Source organism: Hipposideros armiger, unplaced genomic scaffold (assembly GCF_001890085.2).
Source record: "Hipposideros armiger isolate ML-2016 unplaced genomic scaffold, ASM189008v1 scaffold_20, whole genome shotgun sequence".
NCBI lineage: Eukaryota > Metazoa > Chordata > Mammalia > Chiroptera > Hipposideridae > Hipposideros > Hipposideros armiger.
Genome location: NW_017731370.1, coordinates 1,344,556 through 1,365,017, shown reverse-complemented (window position 1 = coordinate 1,365,017; position 20,462 = coordinate 1,344,556). Strand labels below are relative to the sequence as shown.

At 36.6% G+C, this 20,462-nt stretch overlaps 1 pseudogene; it reads left to right on the top strand.

Moving 5' to 3' along the window:
- Positions 1–19,521: 19,521 nt before the first annotated feature.
- LOC109378970 (ras suppressor protein 1 pseudogene) lies at positions 19,522–20,157 on the top strand (annotated as a pseudogene).
- The last annotated feature ends 305 nt before the right edge of the window (positions 20,158–20,462 follow it).

Below are 20,462 nucleotides of genomic sequence, written 5' to 3'. Positions count from 1 at the left end.
GGTCCCAATCAGCTACTCGAAGATCAGGCCAAGCAGCCCGACAGCCAATCACCACCCAGGCAACTTTGCGCGTGCAGTGCAGAAATCGGGGACCTAAGGCAAGTCGCTCACTCCCGGGTTTCAATAAGCAGTCTGTTGGAGTGGAGCACGCCTGCCAGGTGTTTCCCTGGTTACGCAGCACAAGCAGTGCGGAGGGTGGGGATCCAAGGCCACAAAGCATGCGCGCATGCATGCACACACACACGCACTCCTACACCAATTCCAGCAGACCAATGCAGTCCCTCTGTGGGAGGGCCCAGCCTTGAAAAAATGGCGGCCCCCTGTGCACTACTCATGTGCAAGCTCCACACCAGGGGAACAATGGTCCCAAAACCTCTAGTTCTTGTGCCAAAGGCACTCAGTTCAGTCCTTCCTGGAGGCTCCTGGGCCCCGTTCACACAGCTACTCCCTCCACCAGGAACTGGATGAGTGCTCACCAGTGAGCTAGTCAGTTTGCCAGTGCTGCTGGTTCTCCAGCTGCCCTCAGCCTCACCGAGTTGAGCAAATTGAGTCCTCACTAATTTCTACTTCCAGCTATTGTAGAACTCCTATTCCCTGCTAAGTAACTCTGGGGTGGTGAGCGCGGTGTGGGGCCGAAGGGTCTCTCCACCAACCGGAGAAGCCTCCCCACTGCTGATGGGTGTCCCTCACGGGGTTTGCCCTCTCTCGTCTCCGCCCCTCCTACCGGACTTGACATGGCCTCCTCTTTAAGTCCTTCGTTTAGAGGTTCTGTTCATCTAGGGTCCAGGGAACTTTCAAGGTTGAATATCTTATAAATTATTTGTAATTTTGGTGTGATCCTGGGAGGCAGTCGGCACAGCGTCTGTCTGTTCCTCCATCTTACCAGAAGTGCACAACATTATTTTTTAACTATATAATCAAAATATCCTAGAAGGGGGAAAAACTGTTAAAGTATGCAAAATATTGATATCCATTTTCTTTATTGGCTTCTGGAATTCTCTTTCAATTGTCCTAAGCCAAAAGACATAATTAAAAAACTAATTTTAAGATGGCCTTGTTCCTAACTCTCTTCTGTGCGTAAGTCTTGGTTTCTTCCCAACATTCTGTTTAGGGTATAGCATAGGATGTCTTAGAGTGAGGGCAGAGGACTGTAGCTCTTTAAGATGGACATGGCCTAACCCATGAAAAGTGTGAATTGGTCTGAATGCTTTTAATAGTGATGGTTTTCTGTTGACTTCTAGCGTGGGTGCCAGAAGTAGCACTGTAATCAAGGTCATGATTGTGGAAGGTCATGGGGTGCATTTACATGGGTTATCACCCTTACTTCTCTCAACAAATCCATACCATGACCATTATTTTACCAAATTACTGGTTAAGAAACAGAGACACCAAGAGATTAGTAAATCAATTGGAGTATCAAGATCTTTCTCATGGAAGATGGTAGTCTGGAATTTGACCTAGATCTGTTTGGTTCCCTCCTGGCACAGTGTCACTTGCCTGTATAATTGTGAAGGAGTCATTATCTGTTATTATAGTTCTCTTACCTGTCCCAGAAATATGACTTCCCCTTCTCCCACCCTCTTTCATTTCCCTGTCTTCCATTAATTTCCTTAGATATGTATTTAACAAATATTTTTTTCAATAGCTACTCTCTACCAAAAATTATGCAAGGTACTTTTGATTCCAAGAAGCATGGCCTCTACCTTCATGGGTTTTACAGCTTCATAAGTGTTCTCAGGGTAGAAATCCTATGCATTTCCTTTAACCTCCAATCCTTTACCTCTGAGGTTTGCTATCTCAATCTTCCGAGCTGTTTACTATTACTGAGAATTGTTCTTTTATCTTATTTGTTTAAAGTATAATCTACAATAAACTTTTTATGTAAACTTACTTGCTGTTTCATTATTGTAGAGAAATAAAGATTCCATAATATTTTGAGAAAGATGAAATAAGGAAGCTATGCAAAACAGCCTTTAAAAAGGTACTGTTTAGTTTTATAGTCTCCCTAAGAAGTGTGTAAATGAAGGTTCATGTTCAGGGTTATGTTTTAATCAGGCTAATAGTATAGCAGAATCCCTCACATAAGCACACCTTCCATATTTCAAATTGAGAATTAGTTTGTATTAAAAACCTTTCTTGTCAAAGACAAGTTAAAACTACTGTTCAAGTGTCTTGTATAATTGTACCCACAAAGCGAATATATATTTGAACTCATTTTTATCCCTATTTAGACACGCTTGCTTGTTCTTTTGGAAAGCCTCAGATTCGGTTGCATAAGTAATCCTGTTTTTGTAACTGAGGCAGTGTTATCATTATCAAAGTTAGAACTGATTCAGAGCACAGTGTCAAGAAGGATGAGTGGTACATAGAACCATGGGCTGCTTCCTCTCATTCTGCATTAGTTGCATTGCATTATGGAGCAGTAGGAACTGCTAGTGCTTTAATTCACCCTTTAAGAATTAAATTAGATGATATTCAATGGGATAACATTCAGTAGACTTCATGAACGTGTGTTTTGTTCCCATCTTTGGATGTGATTTCTGAGGAAAAACCTTATATGTATATGTATTTGCAATTTGAAATCAGCATTATTGTGTGGTAGATTCTTCTCCGGGGTTTGATCCTAGACAAATTTCCTAACATCTTTGATCCTCTTTAACTTGCCACTTTAGTTAAAAGAAGGGAGTTGGACAAAATAAGTGGTTTACCTCTCATGTTGCAGAATTCCTAGAAGTCACTGAGCACCTGATAGCTGATAAAGCCAGATTGACAAAACAAGGACAGCTCTAGCTCCTCTCTCATACTTCAGCCAGAGTAATTCTGTTTTATTTGTTAATACTCTCAAGTTTATTTTCCAATTCTTGATGCCTTTTCACTTATTTATCAACAGTAGGGCTCATTGTATTCTACTTCTGGCTTCATAGTGGGTTACAGCTTATACAAACCAAATAAACCCTCAAATTCTGAAGTAAGCATGAAATGGAAAAGTATCAATCATGTGTTTATGCCTAGTTTCTACATGTGTGGTAGTTAAGTCTATTGTTAATTCTCTCTGTCAGCTTCAAAGCAGGAAATGATAGCATTGACCCAAACCTCTGGTGTTCCATTACTTTTGTTTAGAAGGTGTAAATTTAGTAAAGCATGAACAGAGAGCTGTTGCCAAATTGATGGCTGTATTTGTCTGTGTAGATTATATTTCCACAGCTGTCAGTGGAGATGGTTGCTCCCTGTATAAAGTGGTTCTACTGTTTATGCATGTGCTTGGGATTTTAATCTTAGTAGATTCTTTTTTAGCACTTCCTACTTTGAGTTTCAAAGTATAAGAAATGTAATGTGTGCCATTCTAAAGGGTGATATTTTGGCTTTTGTATCTTTTATGACAACATGTTGTGAATGAAATGGTGTTTTAAGTAGAGCTCCTGGGGAAGTTTTTGCCAACAATAATTTTGACATTCCATGTGCTCTATTGTAATAAGAAAGCAGAATAAATAAACTAAACTAGGTGGTCAGGATCTTGTTAGAATGAAAGCAACTATAATTTATTTTACAATGATAAAAAGCAAACAAAAATCTTGCATAAATAGTTTTAATCAATGTTTAAAACTTGTCTCCCAGGCTGTTGCTTGTTTGACAGACAGTATTTGGTGGGAGTAGAAATAAAGTGGGAAAACAAATAATTACTGTAAAGATAATAGAAATTACTGGGCAAGTGGAATAAAAAATTGTTCCAAACACTTATCAGGCCAGCTTGGCTCCCACAGACTGGATTATTTTGACTAAAACTGCAGGAGTTATTAGGTATGTTAAAGTACAATGCTGGCACATGTCACTTTAGCAGTTTTGTTTTTTTAAGATTATTGAATAGAATTTCATTGCATCAAAAACTGTCAAACCTAATCTGATCCAGAGGTCCCCAATGGATGGCACGTGTGCTGCCATTTTATCCCTCCCTGCCCCACTCTGACTATGACCAACATTAGTATTAACCAGAGTTCTTTCATCCACTGAGTCTAGATTTAGCCTCAGAATTTTTCTTAAATCAGAAGTATAGACAGTATCTTCTATTTAATGATTCAGAATTCTTTAAAACCTGTTTGCCTTCCTGATTCATTTTACATTTCCTGATGGAAGAAGATAAATAAGATAGTTGACTATGACTTGCCCAAATCCCCCAGCTATTTAGTAACTGAGAATTAAAGCAGTAATTATCTGGCTCTCAGTTCAGTAGTTTTGCCATTACCTTACACAGACTAAAAAAGATTTTTATATTTTAGGAGGAAAAGTGTTTTAGTTGTCTGATAAATTACAGCTTTGTCTTGCATTTCTTTTTCTTTTTCTTTTTTTTTTTTTTTAATTGAGGAATTGGGGGAAGGGGAACAGACAAGTTGCTGTCCTTTTGTTCTTCAGTCTAGCTGTGGAGGATGTTGCTTCACTGGCCCTAGTTGGCACCATCATTGCGCTCTTCCCAGGCGAGGCAGATCAGTCGCTGGCTTCTGGACGGCTGCACACAGCGGCTGCTGGCTACGCGCGGTAGCCCATGGCAACCCACTGCAGCAGGGGCTGCAGCCTGCACCATCACTGGCAACTCAAGGCAGCCCAGCTCCAGGTTGAGCTGTTGTTCAGCATCTTAGCTGTGGAGGGCAGTGTCACTGGCCCTCATATGTGGGATCCGAACCAGGGCCCTCTGGCATCCCGAGCCAGCTATTAACCAACGCGCCACACGGCCAGCCCTGTCTTGCATTTCTAATAATATTATGGCATATATTCCATCTAGGAATTTCCAGTAATGGAAGGTTACTTATAGTATATAGTAATTTTTTTTTCATGATTTGATCCACAATTTAATTATAATTATATTCTTGAAAAGATACACACACACACACACACACACACACACACAGGGTCATTTAAGAGAATTTATTTTTGCAAGAAAATAGTATAATATTCTATTTATACTTTGAAATGACAATATTGGCAATAATGACACCATTGGCAACTGCCACAATAATTTTTTTATTTAGGCTATTTATCCCAAGGAAAGGATTTCTACATTGTATTCAAGTTTGGGTTTTCTTGATAATTTAAAAATGAATATTTACACTTATGGAAATTTGATAATTTTAACTTAAAAAGTCAAAATTGAGTTCATATGGAAGAAAACAATTTAGCATAAACTTAAAAAAATTAATCATTTGCTTAAGGTATTACAAATAAATTCTCCATGCTTGCCATTTTGAAATCAGATTTAAGTAACCGTTTTTCCCTTTTAGGTTTAACATTATTTTTGTTTTATAAACAGTGAAACTATTCATCTCATTGAGTTGTAATTTTGGGGGGAAGAAAAAGTGCAATACACAGATTCATTAACTTGTAATGGCTCATTTTAGTTTCTCATTGAATCAGTCTTTGAGACAACTAGTGTAGCTTGATTTTTTTCCCTCTACCTCCTTTAGTAATAGAAGGGACATTTTATTTAGGAAAATACGAATGAAAATAGTGTTGGTTACTGAACATGCTCAGAGAAGAGAGTTTAAAATCATATTTTAGAAGCAGTGACATTATGCTCATAAATTCATGTATTCTTTGTTTCTTTTCTCCTTTTCCTTTTCTGTGAAACTCTAGAAATAACAAGAGGCATGTCCAAAATTTTCTCTAGCAAGACACTTAGACACATAAATAAATTTCACATATTCTTGATCACTAAGTATTTCCAAATAAACCTTAAGTTTATTTACCAGTCCTTGATTTTACAGGAGGAAGAAGGACCAAGGTTTGGCTCTTTCCACAGACTTTAGTAAATAAATACCTCTTATATGTCAATAAAGAAATTGGACTAACCCTGCAAATTATCTGATTATTAGAAAACATGTGTTGAGAGCATATTAGATAAGGCCAAACTATTAAACTCAGACCTTATCTTAGGGGCTTGCTGCCTAATTGGCATATATGTCAATTTATTGGAGATAATTAGGTATAAATTAAATAACTGTTAATTTAGACACAAAAGTCATTTCACTTTTATAAATGGAAGAAACAATATTAATCTATGAGACCAATAAATGTTGAGTCAGTTATATTATTATAATGTGTTTTGTGAAGGTAAAGTAATCTTAGATATCATAATAAAGGTTCACTTTTATTTGCCTCCATTTATGTCACTTTTATTGAAGGAAATGTCCTTGATATTTTTGCTAATAAACATTTTATTTTTTATTTTTGGAGAACAGAAATTAATAAAATAGACTTAAATTTGATAAATTCTTTAGAAAAATATTTATCAGGATTATAGTTATTAAGTTTGCATTGAATATATTTAAGCAGCTTAGATTAAGATTCTATTACATGAATTATAATGCATATGAAATTATCTTAAAAGTGATTGTACACTATGTAGAATGCCACAATTTTATAAAATAGTTCTGTTGATGTTAAAATGTGACCAGATATGCTTATCTAGACATGAGTACACATCTGACATAAATTGACTTGATAGTTCTCCAGACTGGAATTCCAGTTCCTACTCCTACTCCCACTCATCTACCCACATCTATTGGACAAGTGCCTGATTAAACAGATGGGCCTTGGGCTATGCTCTCAAACAGGCATTCTCCCTCTGCCTTTATTGAGCAAAACGTTGGGTTAAAGTAGGCTATAGTTTGTTATTGTGTTTCTGGGCATGATAATTTAAGTGAAACCGCTACTATTCATTATTATTGTTGTTTGTTGTTGGAAATACCTTTTTTTTATTGTTAGTTTCAGGTGTACAGAACAATGCAATAGTTACCCTTTTCACCCTCACAAAGTAACAACCCCCCTCCCCCCATCTACTGCCCTCCCACCCCTGATATCATGCTTATCTATTACAATTCCATTGAATCCGTTCCCGCACTCTACTCCGTGTCCCGAGGTTATATGTATATATAATTATAGTTGACATACAGTATTATTCAACATCAGTTTCAGAAATACAATGCGGTGGTCAGGCCTCTACATCAACTATGAAGTGGACTCCCCAAAAGGGCATTGGTCCATCTGGCCCCCGAAGAAATGCTTACAACGTTATTGATTGTATTCCTCGGACTATCTTTTTCTATCCCTAAGGCCATATTGCAATTACCAATTTGGGAAATACCTTTTTTTGTGAATGAATATATGAAAATTGGAGGATAACAGATAGAGTTTCAGGCATCTGGAAAAACCTATATAGAGAGAAGTAATTCTTAGTTGAATATAAAAATAAAAAAATCAACAAGAGTGTGAAATACCACGCAGTTTTATAAATGCGTGTGGCTAATGTTTTAGAAAATGTTTGGATTAGCCAACAGTCAATTTGATCATGAAATTTCCCCATCCACTAAGGGGTATGGGACCAAAATAAAATTTGTAACATCTTTCAACAAGTTACCAGTTCAACAGTTACAAAGTTTGATTTGGGACAGGACATTAAGTCCTGGTTACCGTCTATGTAAATACTATTGTGCTTTCTCACTGTGAAGTCAGAGGGATTTGGAGAACTGTGGTGATAGGGTGGCAGAAGACTTTATGACATCAGAAGTGAGTTTTGTTTATGGTTAAATAATGGCATTGCTATTCAGTCCATGTCTGTGTCAAAAGCACTGGGAGGAAGACAAGAACAGCAATTAGATTGCCGTGTACTTGGAAGATCATTTGCAATAAGATTTGATGCTCTAATATTGAATATTGAGAAAACCAACAAAGGCATTTGCTCTCCATACATTTTCATGATATTCTCTGTAGTGTTGCAATAATTAGCAGGCCATCACATATGTAACCTCATGGAAATAAGAATATGGTCATTTATTCTTAAAATGAGCCTTTATTGATGGAATCGTTAACACTGATATTTGCTTCTCTCAGTTGTGGCAATGCATGGTCCTGTGGACAGCACACTAAATTCAAAGTTAAAGACCCCTACTCATCTTTCCTAAATAATTTATTTGATCTTTTGGTAGCTCAGAATTCTTCACAAGGAAAGGGACCCTGGTTGCCACATACTTTCTTTCCTTTTTTTTAAAAGATTTTACTGGGGAATTGGGTAAGGGAACAGTCATGGGGAGTTGGGGAAGGGGAATACTGTTTTTTCCAGGACCCATCAGCTCCAAGTCAAGTTATTGTCCTTTAATCTTAGTTGTAGTGGGCCCAAGCTCAGCTCCAAGTCCAGTCGCCACTTTCAGTCTAGTTGTGGGGTGGTGGGGGGTGGGGGGTTAGTTCACAGCCCACCATCCCATGCGGGAGTCAAACCGGCAACCCTGTTGCTCAGAGCTCATGCTCTAACCAACTGCACCACCCAGCCAGCCCTGCCACATACTTTCTTTATGTTGCTTCAGGATTTCTTTCTTTTCTTTTTTTTTTTTTTGATGGCATGAATTAATACCTATGATACATAACAACTCTATGGAATCAAGTTCAGTTCAGTGTTTTTTTACTTCTGTTTTCTGGCTGTTAAATGATTAGATAAACATAGGCATAAGGTTGCTTAATACTTCAGCAGAAACCTGCAATGGAACTTTATGAAAATTTGACCTATTGAAATTTAAATGGAATTATCTTATATTTTGCTTATTATTTGGCTTCTATAAATAGGTGTTCTAGAATAATGGGTAACTGGGTAAGAAATGGCACTGCATTGTTTTACAAAAATGCTTAAAATTTATTTCTTTACTTCAGGTGAAAAGTTAATGCTAAAAGTAATAAATCCATTATTACTATTTAAGAGTTCTTATTGCAGAGTGTCTTGAGATAGCATTATTTGATGGTGTTTAATTTAATTTAAATTAGTATTATACTTTCTTGTTACATTGTCCTTTAAAATCACTGAAATGGCCTAAATAACATGGTTCTATCTCTACCTGGTAAAATGGAGAACCCGGAAGATTAATTTAGATAAAGAATGGAAAATAAAAGGATCACAATGAAAGTACATTATAAAAATAGTTATTTGAAGAGAAAAACTAGTGAAATATTTTAATTTTCATACCATTATCAAGCAGTTATAAAGGCTGTCTTTATAAAAGAACATGTGTGTGTTTATAAGAGATATGATCATTATTACTTTTTTATTAAATTATCTGGCATATTACGTATTTTATATATTAGTTAATGCCTTTTGTTTTGTTTTCTTTTCTTTTAAACAGCAAACGCCAGTCTCCTTGGAGGAGGAGGTGGTAAGTACTGAACATCACTTATAATATATTTTTATTTCTATACCAACCACAAGCTGTTAAGTAAGCTCTGTGATGATGCTTTAGAGAAAATTCATTTAGCTATAATCACCAATCACAAAAATGATAACCTTCTAGAAAATAATTTATAATTGAAATATTTTAACTTACTTCAAAATATGTGGAATACTGTTTTTCTTCTGGTCAAACTTTGTATTTCTACCTTTGGCAGAAGATGTAACAGCTATAAGCTATTGAAATGAACACACATATAATAGATGACAGAGTCACTTTTAATACATTTGGAGTGTTGTGGGTTTTGGGGTTTTTGGGTTTTGTCCATCACAATGACTTAAAAACAAAATTATGATTCTGTAGCCTGAGAGCTTAATATATCAGCCCTTACTGAAGTAAAAAATGAAAAAGGAGTTAGTATTGGCGCTTTGCTTTTTTTTCACCTGTTTAGAGAAAGAGAAAGAGATCAAAGTGAGATGAGGAAGAGATTCCTGTACTGAGAATTCTTTTAATGCTAAAATCTTGTAACTATTTTTTATTTTTAGTTCTAAGTTGAAAAATGAAAGCTTTCCTGGCCCTAGTCTATAAAATATAGTAGAGGAGAAAAAAGTATACAGTGGAATAGGGTCCTTTTTATTTCAGTTCGAGGATTAATGTAAATAGGTTTGTTTTCTCACTCACTTTTCTTTCTCCCTCTCTGTCTTGTTCTTGCTTCCTCTTTTCATGTACATGGTTGAATTAAATATAATTGTATGCACTTTAGGCTTTCAAAAAATTCCCTGGCTTTCATCAGGTGGTTTCAGTGTAAATTTTATTGGGCCATTAAAATTTTAACCATTGCTCCTATATAAGAATCGGTGATTTTTAAAAACAGAGTCTTGGAAATACAAATAATAAAAACAGTGTAAACTAGAAAGTATTCTTCATATTATTACATGTCAATGCACATTCTATGGCAAAGGATTTTTTTCTTCTTTTCTAAATTCTCTTAGAAAATATAAATCCACAGGGTTTTCCATTTTACTTTGGAAGGGAGGGGATTAGAGAGAAATTTTTTCTTAGGAGTTAGATTCCCAGTAAATTTTTATCTCTAGATCTCTTATAATATGTTAAGAAAACATTAAAATAAATTTTCATAGTGCTGATTTTCTTGCAAGACATTAGTATTTTAACACATTTGAATATATTGTTAAATAGGATAAAGGAAAGTTAAAATTAAGCCTACATAAACAAATTCATCAAATTAAACAGTAGACACATTAGCTAGATAATTACAGTTCTTGGCTACTTTTAAAAGCTGGTTTGACTAATTATATTAGTTAAAGTCACTTTTAGCTGCCCATAACAGAAAAACCCAAAATAATGGAGGCTTACAGGATATAGAAATATACTTCTGACTCATGTAAAAGTAGCCTAGATATAAACTAGAATTATTATGTGGTAATTCTGTGGTGTCATCAAGTGCTCAAGTTCTTACTTCTTTCTTGGTGCATGGAACTGAGACTCCATGATGGCTCCTGGAGCTCTAGCCACCATAAATTTGGGTGTCAGAAGGAGTAAAAAAAGGCGGAAAAAAAAGGTAGTCCCCCCAAAATGAGTCAGTTTTCTTTAAGCAGCTTTCCCTGAAGTCCCAGATTATCCTTGAATTTGATAAAATGTTCATTCGTGGATACATGGAGTTTTATTCCAGGAAGCAATGTATTTATCAAAAAATGTAGTGTTCTGTTTTCTAAGGAGGAAGAGTAGAGTGGAGGTTTTGGTAGGCAATAAGTAGTCCTTACTATAGTTGGAAGGCAGGCTAATTACTGCCATGAAGTCTTATCAAGCTGCTTGTTTCAATATCTGTATATATAGTGGGTGTTTATAGAATTAACTCTAGTGACTTGTCGTGTATTTCCTTATGGTTCCTCTAACCTGTGTGAGAGACACATTATGAATTTTGAGTAATGGCAAGACATTTAGGAATAGGCAAACTCAGTTTTCTGTTTACTTAAAGTATATACTTTGCTGTCCTCCTCCTGATGGTTGATTTCACTAAATGCAGTTATTCACCATAATTTCTAATTTCTGAATCCTGAAATTAGTGACTCGGCATCATCATAAAGATAAATTACAAGTATTTAAGATGGCTGTAATTTCTTCTGTTAAAGTAGGTCATTGACAGGTTTAAATTCATTCGTGCACTTCTAGAGTCACCAAGATTGCTCTGAATTACATGTCTGATTTTTGGAAAGCTGTATTTAAAAATTAAATTTAACGAATATTTTTAGCCTTATTTCAACTGATTTTTGACCTTCTGATTGTATGGCAAATCTTTTTAATTATGTCAGTAATATTTTAAGGTAACATCTAATAATCATCCAATAAGGAGCAATTGAATTGCTGTAATTCTCTTGGATTTAATCAAGGATTCTTTTTATTAACTTGAATTAATATCCCTTCAAAAGCTTCTAAAAGGAATAATTCTTTGATTGACTAAACAATTTGATCAAGAATATTTGATACCCCATAAAAAATAATAATATACCATAAATAACATTTTTTTCAGTTCCTCAGGAGGGCTTTCTCCAAATTCAACAGAAGTATTGGGTTGTTGGAAAAGTCATGACGCATTTTTGCAACAGATGGCGCTACTTCTATTTTGGAAGTACTAGAGTCATTCGCATCTATGTTATTGCTATATCATTTGACAGCTGACAGTTCTAGCTTCATTCTAAAACAAAATTGAGCAATTTGGTTGACTTTTGGGAAATTTTACAAGTTCAAGATGGAAGACTAAATTGTGCATTTTCACCATATTTTACTGTTTTACTTCCATAAAGGGAAGAAGGTGCATCAAGCTTGTGAAAAGTTGCATAAAGTTTACAGTGACAATGCTCTACAAGAACGTCAGTGCCAACGATGGGTCACAAAATCTCGTGCTGGTGATTTTGATCTCAACAACGTTCCTTGGTCAGGGAGGCCCACCGAAGTTGATGACGACAAAATAAAGGCATTGATCAAGTCAAACCCACATTACACAACACGAGAGATTGCAGAAACATTGAACATCCATCATTCAAGCATTCATGACCACCTGAAGAAGCTGGGATACATAAGCAAGCTCGATATTTGGGTTCTGCATGAACTCAAAGAAGTTCGTTTGACGGCGCATATAAACATCTGCAATATGCTCATTAAATGTGAAAAAAACGATCCTTTTTTGAAGCGATTGATAACTGGTGATGAGAAGTGGATTGTTTACAACAATGTGGTGCCAGACAGCCTTGGTCCCGACGTGATGATTCGCTTCAAACGACATTGAAAGCAGACATTCATCAGAGGAAGGTTATGCTCTCAGTGTAGTGGGATTTTAAAGGTGTTGTGTATTTCAAGCTCCTACCAAGGAACCAAACAATCAATTTGAATGTGTACTGTCGGCAATTGGACAGGTTGAACGAATCCATTATTCAGAAATGTCCAGAGCTCGTTAATTGTAACGGAGTTGTATTCCATCATGACAAAACGAAACCACACACATCTGATCACCTGTCAAAAATTATTGGAGCTTGGATGGGATGTGTTGCCACACCCACCATACTCACCTGATCTTGCGCCGTCAGACGTTCACTTGTTTTGCTCTCTTCAAAATTCTTCGCATGGTATATAACATTCAATTCAGATGAGGCTGTAAATCAGCACCTTGTTCAGTTTTTCGCCTATAAAGATATGTCCTAAGAACGAGGAATTATGAATCTCACTGAAAGGTGGCAAAAAATTATTGAACTAAATGGGCAATATATCATTGATTGATCTTTGTTCTTAATATAAATAAATGACCTTTGAAAAACATAGAAAAAATGTCATGAGTTTTCCAACAACCTAATAGTATTTGAAATTTAGACAAAATCAGTGTATATAAAATTGTATTGTCCATAAAATCTTGTATGTTGTTCTTTTCTGAGTACTTACAACCAATAAGAGAGGTCTCCTAAAAAATTCACTTTACATTTGTGTGAATTTTTGTCTTTGGGCCAGAGGTCACTTTTTCTAGGAACTTCATGTCAGACTACATTGCACTGTAATGAAATAGGTGATGGGGTCACAACTATGTAGTCATTTCAGTTGAAATGCTTGGTAAAATGGATCATCTCTTGTTTATGTTTTCTGGATTTAAAGGCAGATACATATGCTAATTTCTTAAGTAAGTATGTGGCTAGTCTATTGTGACTGGATTCTACCTTTCAGGAAGGCTTTACATGATCTATGTAATGGTATAATGTTAAAAACCTTAGAATTTTTATTAATTTTTTACAAGCTTTCCATCACTGCTGCCAGTACTATCCTGTATATCTGTATGGCACATAGATCTATAAAACAAGTAAATTTTATTTTCTCACTTATCTTTTTATTATTAGTCCTATATTATGCTGTGGTAAAAAAAAATCTAAAAACCTTAAGTGGCTTAATAAAATAAGATTTATTTCTTGCTCACATCATAGTCTGAGTAGGGTTGGTGGCTTTCCTACTTAGGCTCTCATACAGGTGGTGACACAGAGACCTAGGCTGCTTCCATATCTTGTAACCACATCACATGATATGTAGCAGCTAAGGATGTCACAGAACAGGAAGAGAGAGCTCAAGATCTTGTGGAATATATTTAGAGACCAGCTTGGGAATGGCTTACATAGCTTATGCTTACGTTTTATGAGTCAGTCAGAAAGTGGCCCTCAACATAACTACAAGGAAGGCTGGGAAGAATGGATTCTTCTAGAGTTCCCAGAAAGAGGAAATGATATGGTAAATACATAGTACTATCTCTGCCACGGTGCTAAAATGCAATCAAGCATTATTATTATTATTTATTATTAATAATAATATTATTATTATTATTATTGATTTTAATGGTTGAGGAGAATGAGACATAGGGAGAGCTGGTGACTTCATCAAGGTTGCACAGCTTATAAGGCAAAGGTTGGGTGAAGACAGGCTCGTGACTCCCACTCAAGGGTTTTTTGCCTTTACTTTGTGAGTTTTTATATCTTTGCTCTTCAGATTTGCTTTTTCTGTGCACAGTTAGGTAACTTTGTTTACACCAGGGAGAATTAATGAGAGGACAGAAATACATGCAGCAGAAATATAGATGATGTTTCCTTGGCTTATTTTCACAAATTTCAAGTTCAATTAATAATTTGAAGTACACAGAATGGCAGTGTCTTCTGGTACCTATGGATTTGCTGCCCAGATCTATATACATTTTTGTGTATTTGAGGTTCCATCTTAGAATGCACTGCATTTTCAATACATGTTCACTCATCTGTAATAAGAATGGTTTACATGAACAAAGTCCAGTGATCTTGTACTTTTAGAATATATAATAAAAAATTAAAAAATCTTTGCAGCCAGCCTTAAATTATGTCAAGAAGAAGAATTAGAAAGAAAACATAATAATTAAAGATCTAATTCCTCAATTTCTTTCAGATAATTACTTAGTAGACTGGAATAAAATTTACAATCTCTTGCTTTAGATAATGTCTTTTCCTTTTCATTTGTCAAAATAATTAACATAAGACCAGAACCTGCTGATAGAACCAAGCAGGACTTTGTTAATGGGATTTTCTTCCTCTTCCAATCTGTTAATGTTCCTGAGTGCTAAGGCCTGAGGCATAATGTTAGACATTTAAAGTGACATTTCCTGGCAGAGTGGCAATTTAAGGTTGACTTTTTATACACATAACTCTGTAGGACTGCTGCTTTAATCATATACGTGTGTGTGTGTGTGTGTGTGTGTGTGTACACATACGAGTATACACATATACAGAGGGTGCCAAAAAAAGAATGTATACACATTTTAAGAAAGGAAAACTGTATTAAAATTGTAATAATATATACCAATAACAAAAAATGAATACAAGTCACGCTTGACTTCTGCAATTGCAAGAGGAAGTGGTTACCATCAGTGTTTAGGCACTTCTGATTATGGTGAACCACTGCTTGAGCAACACTGACCAAAATGTCCACATGTATACATTTTTTTGGCACCTGGTATATACATACACACACATGTAAAACATATATTTGTATCAAAACTATAATTCTATGCCTTATCCTTGTGGTGCTTCTGTGGCAGGTTTAATTTTAAAAACTGTAAGTGTAAACAATTACTACCACTAAATAAATGCTCAGCCCCAGACAGAATGCATGGCAAGGCCTTTTTTCTTGAATGAGAAAATAGCATGTATTTTGACCTTCCCCATCTCTGAAGTCTTCTTGCTGTCATTGTGCCCCTTAATGTAGGCCTTCAAATTGACAAGGTTCAATAGTCTGGGATTAGTTACTGTTTCTCTAGACTCTCTCCTTTCTTATTTGGACTGTTCTATTTGCAGAGAAGATTCCTAATGTTTTTTTGTTATTAATGTCTCTCTATATATTAAGGCAGTTTGTATGAGGTGCTAAAATGCTTGCTTCAAATGCAGTGAAATCATAAAACTATTTGGTGTTATACAGTAGATACTATCAATGTACCTCCATTCATTCATTTAACATATACTAATTTAATATTTTCTGTGTATCAGTTTTGTTTATTGATTCAGCACTAAACACAGTCCTTTTCATGGTCTCTGTTTGGCTGAATTATCTGAGCAAGTTATAAGTCTTCATAATCTTTCACATGTTTCAAGGAATTTCATTGCATGGATCTTTTAAAATGCTAGTTTAACATCAATATAATGGGCATCAGGTGTCAAATTCCTTCTTTATTTTATTTTATTTTTTTAATATTTATTTTTCCTTTAGCTGAGCCATCCAGCCACCTGTTGGCAGCTGTTGGCAGCTCAGCTCAGGCCAGGAATTGAACCAGCGATGCTGTTGCTCAGAGCTCATGCTCTTGAGCGAGCTCTTAACCAACTGAGCCACTCGGCTGGCCCTAAATTCCTTCTTTAAAAAGCAGAAACGATATCCAGAAAAACACTCTTGTCACACAAAAAATGAGTTACTATCAAGAATTCCTAAGATGAAAAACAACACATTTACAGGGCTTTTTGAGTGTGCATAAGTGGATGCTTTCATAAATTATTTTAAAAATTGTTATTAAATTTATTGGTATGACATTGGTTAGTAAAATTATATAGGTTTCAAGTACACAATTCTATAATATATCATCTATACATTGCATTGTGTGTTCACCACCCAGATTCAGTTTTCTTTCCATCACCATATATTTGACTCCCTTTACCCTCTTCTACAACCCTCTAGTAACCACTAAACTGTTGTCTGTGTCTATGAGTTTTTGTTTGTTTGTCTTGTTTGTTTATTTCTTTCAATTTTATACCCCACATATGAGTGAAGTCATATGGTTCTCGACTTCTTCTGTCTGACTTATTTCACTTAGCATGATAATCTCAAGATCCATCCATGTTGTCCCTAATGGCAGTATTTCATCTTTTCTTATGGCTGAGTAATATTCCATTATGTATATATGTACCACGTCTTCTTTATCTAATTATCTATCGAAGGACACTTTGATTGCTTCCATGTCTTGACCACCATGAATAATGCTGCAATGAACATAGGGGTACATATACATTTATGGGTATATGTTTTCAGATTTTGGGGGTAGAGACTCAGAAGAGGGATTGCTGGGTCATACAGTGATTCTATCCTTAATATTTTGAGGAACCTCTATACTGTTTCCCATAGTGTCTGCACCAATTTACATTCCCACCAGCAGTATATGAGGGTTCCTTTTTCTCCACAGCCTCTCCGATGCTTATTATTACTTGTCTTGTTGATAATAGCCATTTCCAAGTAGAGTGGAGTGCCCTCTCACTCTCCATCCACACACAGAACAGTTTTCCCCTGGCATATATTAATCACTCCATTGCTCAAAATCCCTACAGTGATTCTGTGTTTTACTCTTGTTAAACCTTGAGGTCTGGCCATACCTTTGGTATCCTGAGAAGAATCTAGGATAATGGTCAGCAGTGAGGGACCAAGGCCAGTTAAAGCAGGTAGTGTGTTGGGGGTTGTCCCTCAAGAGAGTCAGACAAGCATGTCTGGCAGTGAGTTAGGCTATGCTCAGCAGGTGGAGGAGGTCCCAGCCATGGGCCTGGCAGGTAGCAACAGTCTCTCAGTCTGGAGAGAGAGAAGCAAGGCAAGAAAAACTCAGGAGCCCTGGCCTGGTTGGTCTTAAGAGCAGAGTGGTCGAAAGGAATGTGATGCTAAAGCTTAGAAAATAAGGCTTGAATGTTGACCTCTTTAGATGGGAGTGATCTTGGGCACTGCAGGTGATTGGGGTTGATAAAAGAGATCAGCAGGCCCAGATGTGAGGAAGGAAAAGGGAAGAGGGATGCAGGGACCAGGAGCCAGGCCAGGCCTGACAACATTCAGTTACATGTTGAGCCAACCTACCTTTGTTCTCTCTCCCTTCCTTCTTTCCTTCCTCCCTCTCTCTCTTTTTTCTTTCTTTTCTTCCTTTTAATCTTCTTTTCTTTTTCTCTTTCTCAGTCAACATTATGTATTGATTATCTCTTGTATACGAGTCTTGACATTGAATTAGCAAAGATTCTAATAACTAGGTGCAGTTGGAAGTATAAATATTTATTTGCATATTAATATCTTAAGAACTAGAAAGGTTTTTAATATAGGAAAAATGAAGCAAAGAAGATTAAGTCAACATCTTGGAGTGGTCAGAGAAGGCTTTCCAGAAGAGGTGATATTGGAGCACTGTTGAAGGATGAGTAGCACTTCCTAGGAGTGGAAGGAAATGACCCATCCAGTTATATTTCCTGCAATTTGATATAGATATCTTATAGGTATCTTGCTCTGCTTCAGTCTTCCTCCTCACTCTCTGCAATCATATTATCAGAACCTTGGTTAAACAGTTTCCTCTTACCATTCAGGCCTGCCACTTAAAATGGACTGAACAGTGTTAGAACTGAAGAGCCAAACTCTGATGCGAGTGTGTTGGTTAGCCAACCTCCATCAGAACAACAAGAGCAAAGTCTGGTGGTCATCATCAATACAAGCTCCTCCGTGCCTTGCTTTCTCCTCTGATTACATCATTTGCATCTCAGTCTAGGTACCAAATCTACAGCTGCCTGCCTCAGTTGGATTTCTAGCATAATTTTTCCTCATTGCACATGAGCTGGTCTAGTACTATTCCTAGAAGTTTGACCCAGTCCTGGTTGTGCTAATCTTGTCTGCCATTTGTCATTTAGCTTTCCATATGCTTCTTGGTGGAGGAAGGAGAGAGATTTGAAACCCAGGCCATGATTCTGTGTGAACAGTCCTGTTCTAATTGCCATTCCAAGAACATGCTTTGTTTATTCCACCTCTAAATGTGGTCACCATGATTCCTCTGCTCTAAAGCTAAATTTTAAAGTTGTTTATCATATTGACTGCATACCTATTCCCCATTCTAAGTAGAACTGTCTCATCTAAAAACCTTGTCAAAGGGGCAGCCCTGTGCAGATTAAATGCCCATTCTCATTCTGGCCATAGCTGATTGAACCTGAAGGATACACACCTCATATGGGCATAAACACAGAGAACAGAGACTTTATTACTCATCTTTACAGCCCTGGCAGCTTCTACCAGATATTTAATTTTAAGTTTGACTTATTACTGTCTCTCATCCTGGATTTGTAATGTGTTTAGATATTTCAGTTTTGACCAGTTTGCTCTAGAAAGATAATTTTTAAAAATCCTTAGATGATCTCTAAATGAAAAGAAAAAGAAACTTGAAAAAATGCTTATAGCAGGCAACCTGAGGATCATATACATATTTACATAATAATTATTTTAAGCATTATATTAATTTTATTTCTAAAAAGTTTATTTAGCCAGGGTCTCATAAATTTCTTTGAAACTATCATTATGTTCTTTGAATTTTGGAAGCTAAACACAATAATATTATTTGTATAGATGGGAAAGTGAAATGCAGAACATTTGCATTCATTTTATGGATTACATGGAAAGGGAAAAATGACTGTCATATTTATATTTTGTCATATTGTAGGTATTTAACCAGTTATAGATTTCAATAGGAAATACTATTGCCATTATTGATTTTCTTATTCAAAACTATTGGCAAACTGCAAAGTGCTAATGTACCAGTTAATTAGAGTTGACATTCATTAAGAATAGGATCTGTCGGCTGGGGGCATAGGCCAGGCATGCAAATGAGCGTGGCACCAAGTGCGCCTGCGCAGAGCACCGGGACAGGTGCTCCTTGTTCGCGTGCACTTTTAGTTCAGGCTGACTGCATCTCTATCACCATGGTAGTGTGCCCTGTGAAACCCTGCCATTTTCACACCCAACCTGTTAGGTGCTGCCCTCCATGATCATGTCCAAGTCTCTGAAAAAGTTGGTGGAGAAGAGCTGGGAAGAGAGCCAGCCGGAAGTGGACATGAGTGACCGCCACATCTCCGACATGCTGTATGTCAACGGCCTGTTCTCTTTATCCCATATCAAACAACTGGTCCTCAGCCACAACAAGCTAACAACTGTGCCACCAAACATAGTGGTACTGAAGAATTTGGAAGTGCTCAACTTTTGTAACAACCAGATTGAGTAGCTGCCCACACAGGTCAGCCGCCTTCAGAAACTCAAGCACCTGAGCCTTGGCATAAATAGACTAAACAACTTTGCCTCAAGTATTTGGCTTCCTCCCAGCTCTTGAGGTCATTGATTTGACTTACAACAACTTAAATAAAAATTCTCTTCCCAGAAACTTCTTCTACCTGACCACCCTGCGTGCACTCTAAGTGGCAATGATTTTGAAATCCTGCCGCCAGATATTGGGAAGCTCCCAAAGTTGCAGATACTCAGTCTTAGGGATAATGACCTGATCTCGCTGCCTAAGGAAATCAGGGTGCTTAGTCAACTCAAGAAGCTCCACATTCAGGAGAACCACCTGACCATTCTGCCCCCAGGAAAGACACCTTTAGAGGGATCATATCTCATCCCATTTGAGAAGTAAATCTCTATCATGTACAAGACACCAGGGAAAGAAGAATGAATAAGGCAAAATCCCCATATTTAGTGAGCTGAAATGGAAATGAATTGGTTATAATTCCATTTTGTTTATGTAATGGGAGGACAGACACAGCAGTCAGAGCTACCAGAGAAGCTTGGAGAAAACTAGAGAAAGGACGTTTGAGCTGGAGCCAGGCAGCATTCTGAGCCAGACCATCATAACTTCTGGTTCAAGTTGCTTACAATGCAGTTAGAGATACCAAAGGCAAAAACAAAGCCAACAAAATATTACATGTAATAAGTACTGTG